Below are 7,500 nucleotides of genomic sequence, written 5' to 3'. Positions count from 1 at the left end.
TGTTAAAAAATAATGTTTTCAAAATGTTTCAAAAATAGCAGATCTACAAGCTCAGAGCTTGTAGATCTTTTGAATAGCCAAATAAATCTAAAGTGACACAGATGCCTTCCAAGTCTTAATGGGTTAATTTGTGATAGTGATTGACAGCGTCTGTCAATGACAGGGTCCTGAGCGCAGACGCTGATTGACACCCACCCAGCACTTGGGGCCAGACTAGTCTGCAGAAGACACATGATGTGAATTCACACGACCGGGATGGTTTACCAGGCTAGTAGCTCTCTGTTGCAGTCTGTCCTCTTCTCCCATCGCTACCACTTAACCACTGTTGTCTCTCTCGCGTTCATTTCCCAATTCCCCCCAAAAAATCTGTGACAAAAAGCGTGAATAATTGAAGCGCTTATCACAGCCTTTGCATAACCGGCCCATCAGTCTTGTACTATAAATCATGTTTATTCATTTTGCCCTTGGGGAGGGGGGTGAGAAAGTGGGAGGGAGGGAGAAAACGAGATGATTAAATTCTAATTTGACCTTATCATAATTTAGCTGAGCCTATTACGATGTCAATCATTTGAACCGCGTGCAGAGAGGGAGGGATTGAGCGAGTGAGTGAATGAGCGAGTGAGCGAGTGAGTGAGTGAGTGAGTGAGTGAGTGAGTGGAAAAAGTGGAAAAAGTGGATTAAATTCAGTGAAGGGACCACACAGTCACCGCATCAAATCAGTTTTTTATCCCTTCAAATATAATCCCCCCACCCACCCACCCACCCACCCACAAAGAGATGGCAGCTTGTTCAGTAATGCTTTCATTTATACTTTGTTGTACAACAGCGTCAGCTTGCAGTTCATATAGCAGATCTACAACCTCACTCAGTTAGTTTGTAGATCGGCTACTCTCAGCGAGCGACACATTGTGCGACAAAGTGTGATTCAGGTTTTATGTGAGGTGTGAAGAGAACGCAGTAGGGCATTGGACCAGGGCTCGCTTGAAAACCTCAAAAGCGACCAATTCATCTCACCACTTAACACGGCAGCCTTTCGGCTGCATTTAAAGAGCATTTTAATTCTAACCACTTAAACCCCATAGTCCCTCAGGGCTCTATAGTAGTATCTTTTCTGTTTTCTGTTATTGTGGGGAAAGCTTTCGCTCAAAATAGCCGATCGACAAGCGTTGCGTCGTGTTGTGCTTGTCGATCTGCTATTTTCAGCGAAAGCTTTCCCCACACTACGGATGCTGGGGTTTAAGTGGCTAATGGTCAATGGCATATAACGTAGTAGTATACTTATACATAGTATAGTCCCTATTTATTGGTATCACAATAAATAAATAAATCAATGGTTTTAAAAAAAGAAATACCATGATTTTTTTTTCTGTTTCATTTATTCTTTTCAGTATTATTTTTTATGAATGTTATCATGATTAAAATCGTAGTTTTTTTGCAATTATGTGGGCGCTCACTTGAAATACCCTAGTTGCCGGGTTGAAAGGTTGAAAACCAAGGCAGTACAGAAGACCATAAAGCAGCCTCATCCACAGACTCCAGTACAGCTAGAGAAGGTAGGAGACCATATCGTTGCTGTCGGGCAGAAACCTTTTATCTCCATGTTTTAACTTTTTGTGTTTTTTCGAACATTAACACCCTACTTGATCATACTACAGCGTCGCACTAAAGCATCAAAAGTAGCAGATCCGCAAGCCCGAAACGTGGCGCGAAACGTGGTGCGAAGCGACACGTTTTGAGCTTGTAAATCTGCTGCTTTTGCAATTTTTAAATTTGAATTCTGAAAAATAACAGTTTTGGACATACAGTATGAGGTTTCCACCCGACAGAGCCAATATAGCAGCATCATCCACAGCCTCCAGTGCAGCTGGGGAAGGAAAGGAGTGCTTTTCAGTTTTGCGTGTGTGAAATTGCATCTTTATGTGGGAGAAGATGGGACTGGTTGGTATTAAACTCTGTGAGTCACAGATGTAGGAAGTTGTCCTCGGAAGTAAACAGCGTTGAGTCATCTGCGTTAAAAGGATACCGTGTAGAGTGGATGTTGTCTGGGTGTTTGGTTGTTATGTTCTGTGTTATTTCTGGTATCCCCCCGTCATAGTGTTCCATTATTTCATATCCATTCTAGGACAGTACAGTATGATCAGTGTTGGGTAACGTTACTTTTAAAAGTAACTTGTTACGTTACAGGATTACTGGCATTAAAAAAGTATTTTGTTATGTTATTATGATTACCTTCTGAGAAAAGTAACTTGTTAGCATATTTTTGTGTTACCGATGATTAAAACCCACCTGCGAGGAAGTTTGGTAAACATAAAATCAAGACTAACCCCAAGGGTAACTTGAATTGACGTTCTCCTCCTTTCCCCTCCATTATTTTGGAAAAGGTAACCGAGTACTCTAATTGCAAAACTAGCGCTTTAGGTTACTCCGTTACCCGAAAAAGTATTCCGTTACAGTTGCGGCGCCAACACTGGGTATATACAGCAGCGATTCCCAACCTGTGGCCGTGTGGAGAGAGCGTGCCGTCTCTCTGATGTTTGTTATCGACGGAGAGTGTTGTTGGCATGGTTACGTTTTGCCACCTGGGAAATCTGGCCGTGGTGTTGTTGTTTTTTGTACCTTGCGTGTCATTTGATTGATTGATTGATTGATTGTTGTGGTTTTTCGTCTGGTAGCTGGTGTTGTTTATGATGTTTGATCCTCAGGCAGGTTGTTATTTCCGTGGGTCTGTGTGTGCGTGTGTGTGCGCATGTGTGTGCATGTGTGCGTCTGTGTGTTTTTGTGCAGAGGGTTTTAGAGCATACCTCTATGGTGATTTCCACTGCATAAATGTAGCACGGCCAGACAGACACAAACCAATAACAGTGTAATGGAAACATCATCTTATCAACATGTCTGATTTAGGAACAGAAACAATATCATGTTCCCACTCTTTATCTATACTTTCAACCTGGCTCTCTATTTTGGGCAAGTCATTATAGGTGGAAATTACATGAATCATCTGTTTTTATGCCTGGAAACTCCTTTCCAAGACAGGCTTCAGACGCGCCTCCTGCAGGAGACTTGGCTCACATCTGAACCCATTGGATTTGACGTTAGGGACCCGTTGCGACCGCATGCCCTTGCTGATGTCGACCCCGAGTAGAGTTCAAACCCACGACCTTCTGCATGAAAGGCCTATGCTCTAAGTAGAAATGTACATTAGGGCTTGTTGATACAAAAAGAAAAGTGGGAAAGGCTCCTTTCAGTGTGCAAATGATAACAAAACACAGCTAACTACACTAATAGAAAGTTAACCACTTAAACCTCATACGTTGTTGAGCGGAGTCCCTCAAGGCTCTAAAGCAAATATCTTCACTGAAAATAGCCGATCGACAAGCTCATACCACGACACGTTGTGGTCTGCTATTTGCTGTGTGAGTTTTCCCCAGAATACGGAGAGAGAGAGAGAGAGAGAGAGAGAGAGAGAGAGAGAGAGAGAGAGAGAGAGAGAGAGAGAGAGAGAGAGAGAGAGAGAGAGAGAGAGAGCTTGTGTTGCTTCTTTAAATACAATAGTTTTGTAAAAAAAAAGTTTTAAACCAGCACATCTTTCTTTTTTGTGGTTTTGTAAGTTTGTAAGGTTGCAATGCGACTTACAGTTCTGTTTACTCATGTCTTTATTCTCTTACATTGTACATTTATGTTTTAATTTGGATTGTTTTTGTTTGACACTTGAGTTGGCAATGTAAACGTATGTTTTCTAATGCCAATAAAGATCTTTTGAATTGAATTGAATTGAATTGAATTGAATTGAATTGAATTGAATTGAATTGAATTGAATTGAATTGAATTGAGAGAGAGAGAGAGAGAGAGAGAGAGTGAGAGAGTATCAAGGAAGTGCTTAAGGGCTTATGTCACTTCTATTTTCTCACCCACTCTCTCACCAGCTTTATGAAAAGCTTGATTTTTGCCAGTTCTTTGAAATAACTTGAAAAATCTTTCTCTCTCTCTCTCTCTTTTGAGAGAGGAGGAATGGAATGGAATGAAATGGTATTCACTGTGGCATTATCCTGGCTGCCTGCGCTGGTCACAGTGGGAGATAACCCCCTCTCACACACACACGCACGCACGCACGCACGCACGCACGCACGCACGCACGCACGCACGCACGCACGCACGCACACACTATCAGTGAGTTTTACCCTGAAGAACGGACAAATACAGAGGCATAATCACAATCGCGGAAACAGAAAACGTACAGTATCAGTATGTCACAGGCACCACAACACACACACACACACGAAAACAGACACAAAAGCCCAGATGCTTGTCTTATGCAATGTACAGTACTGTACATCAACCAAAGAACAAAATGTGTTTTTCAATGTCATTTTGACTACGCTAGTACGCTTGCACCTCATGGAACATTAACACAGTGGTTCTCAAACTTGTTCATGTCAATGACCCCCAAAATGATATGTATTTGGCTGCCGACCCCCATCTGAAAAATATGTTGTACCAAACACAAAACTAGCCTAAAAGAATGGCTGACATTAAAATACAATTGAGCTTAGCCTTAGTAGAACACCTTTAGCATTCTCCGCCCCTCCCCTCCTTTTTCTTTAAATATAAATTGAGCTTTTACCGATATGTAGCCCACCCAGAATGTAGTCACATTTTTGTGTTGATTTATTTATTTGTATGTGATTTAAATGTGTTTTGGGAGCTGTCTATTATCAATGTATCTGTATCATCTTGGTCAGTAGGGGGCAGTATCAGAGCGTTTTTTTCCTCCTTATCTGCTGACGGGAAGAGCAACCAGTCTGATAACAACCAATCTGGGAACCCATTGTCAAATAAAAAGGAAAAACAGTGCCCCCAGCGTTTTTCCCTTTTGCATTTGACTCTGGGACAAGTGATTAAATAGACCAACGATGGCTAGAAACCGGCGTTTGGTCTCTGCCCTCTGCCCTCATAACCTGACTCTGCCGGATGGGGGCGGTATTGAGTAACTACGTTTCTCAAGACAGCATAAACAAATGTGTGACACAAGCTTCTTGGATCTGGAAGCGTCAGGTTACTGCCCTCAGGCTCAGCCCTCCCATGTTTTCATTCCCACTAACAATATTTCTCCACAGAACACTAACACCATTTCTCCCAAAGAACATGAATCGTTTTGGTTATAAGCCTACTTGTATCTATGATGAAAGAACAAGTTAAAATGTTACTAACTTTCCGTGGTTTTGTCGGCTCCGAGGATGCTATTGTTAAATGAGTTTGGGTTTGTTTCCAGTGGGAAACGAATGCACAGATGTACAGTAAATCCCGCACACTACATTTGATTGGGTAAAGCGCGGCCTGCTTCCTGATCTGAAGGCATGCCCACTTGTGGGCCAACGCTCACACGTTCTGAACGGGGCTCCCGACAGATTTAGTAGCGCAGCTCTCAGAGCTCTGAATCTGTTCTTGAGAGATTAGATAACAACTGACACGTTCCTGTGTGCTTCTTTCTTTCTCTGTTAAACAGGTTAGTTTTGGTGCATCGGCTCACTGAATCAATTATATGATCATTATAACATTAAATACACATTCTGATGGTGGAGCCTAACTCCAAAGCGCTTGCAAGATGTGGTTTTTGTTTGTGAATGAATCCAGTGCAGAACACGGTAGTTTGGCTCAGGCTGTGGCAATCAATGCAAAGTGGCAACGCCAACGGGATTGCGCAACGTTTACATAGGAACTTCTGATCTTTTGCTTTTGTAATGTATTTTGGTGTAATATGTGGGTTCTGTAAGAATTTTTACAAGATGATTTATTGTGTTTGGACATGGTTATATAATATGTTCAGCTCTCAGGAATTGATAATTAAATATTACAGTAAGTACAGTAACTCAAAGCTACTAATGTTAAACCTAAGAAGAATACGAAGAGTATAATTCCTTGAATGAGCACTGTTAATAAAGTGCATTGAAATGGCAATACAAAGTAACAAAATGAATGGGAAACGAAGTGAAACGTTCTCTGTGCTTCTTTCTCCTGTTTAACAGGACACTATTATCTGCATGCTTGTCCTGGCTATCTGGAACCTGCGACAGAAACAAGCCCCCGGGGCTTTTTTTGGGTTATCCTTTTAGCATCCTTTTTTGACTGTATACTTCCTGTAGCCATACTGTTAACAGTCGTGTTAATAAAGTATTCCATCAATCAATCACGACCACACACACACACACACGCACGCACGCACGCACACACGCACGCACGCACACACACACACACACACACACACACAAACACACATTGCATGTGTACAGCTCCACTGTTAGAACAGCCTAAAGATGGAAGCAGCATAGCGTTGCTGTCAGGCAGAAACCTTGTATTTCCATATTGTTTTTTATGTTTTTTTTTGTGAATTAATGCCCTACTTCATCATTCGAGAGTGTAACACAAAAGTAGTGAAAATGTCCGATTCATACAAGCTTGTGAATCGGAAAGTTCAAGGTTCGATCCCTGTCATGGCTACATGTCGAAGTGTCCTTGAGCAAGACACTGAACCCCTAACTGCTCCCGGTGAGCCTTGCATGGTTTCCTTTGTTTGTGTGAATGGGTGAATGTGAAATACATTGTAAAGCGCTTTGGAGAAAAACACTATATAAATGCAGTCAATTTACCATTTTGTCGATCTATTATTTGCACTATTTTAAAATGTTTTTTTTTTAAATAACAATAAAAATTTATGGATTTTGGACATACTAGGTTTCCACCCGACAGCGACTATAATTAAGTCTCCGTAGATACTCTAGCCCTCAGCGCCTGTGGGATCTGTCATTAAAGGAACAAAGTAATTATTTCATGAAAATGAAATTCAGCAGCTTGGACTGACGTGGCCTCTGTGTCTCTGTGTTGCACACATAACTAGCTTCAGGGCTCACATTATAATGTGTTCATGATATTACCAAAAAAAAGCCTTATCGCTGTCAGGCAAAAACCTTGTAACTCCGTATTTCAATATTTTATGATTCTTTTTTCTGTAAATGAATGTCCTACTTCGATGTACAGTACAAGCGTGTCATGCCACGGCTGTGAAAATCTCTCGCGAGGTACACTGTTGACTCCCACAATTTTCAAATGCTTCATGCAGTCTGGAGCAACGGATATCGATATCTGTTGCTCCAGACTCGTAAATCCGTAAATCGGATGTCCCGCCTCCCCCCACCTCTGTTTCGTCTTTCGTCTTAAAATGTTCCTACTGTAAATCAAATTAGTCGGAGCATATACTATATCTTGCTGCTTATCAGAAATGGGAATAAAAAAATATATAGATATGTTTATTTTTTATATAAAATATTTTAAAATGTATTTTTGTGAACGGAAATGAAGAACCGATGACAGCTTAGTTTAGTTCCAGACTCTATATTATAGGGCATAGGAGTGGCGACTATTTTGTGGTGCCACAAATCGAAAGTCCATTCTTTTTATCAATAGAGATTTCCGAAAATATTTACATTAATTATTGTCTTTTATAAA

Source organism: Gymnoscopelus braueri (genome assembly GCF_963280865.1).
Source record: "Gymnoscopelus braueri genome assembly, chromosome: 6".
NCBI lineage: Eukaryota > Metazoa > Chordata > Actinopteri > Myctophiformes > Myctophidae > Gymnoscopelus > Gymnoscopelus braueri.
This window is presented reverse-complemented; position numbering follows the sequence as displayed.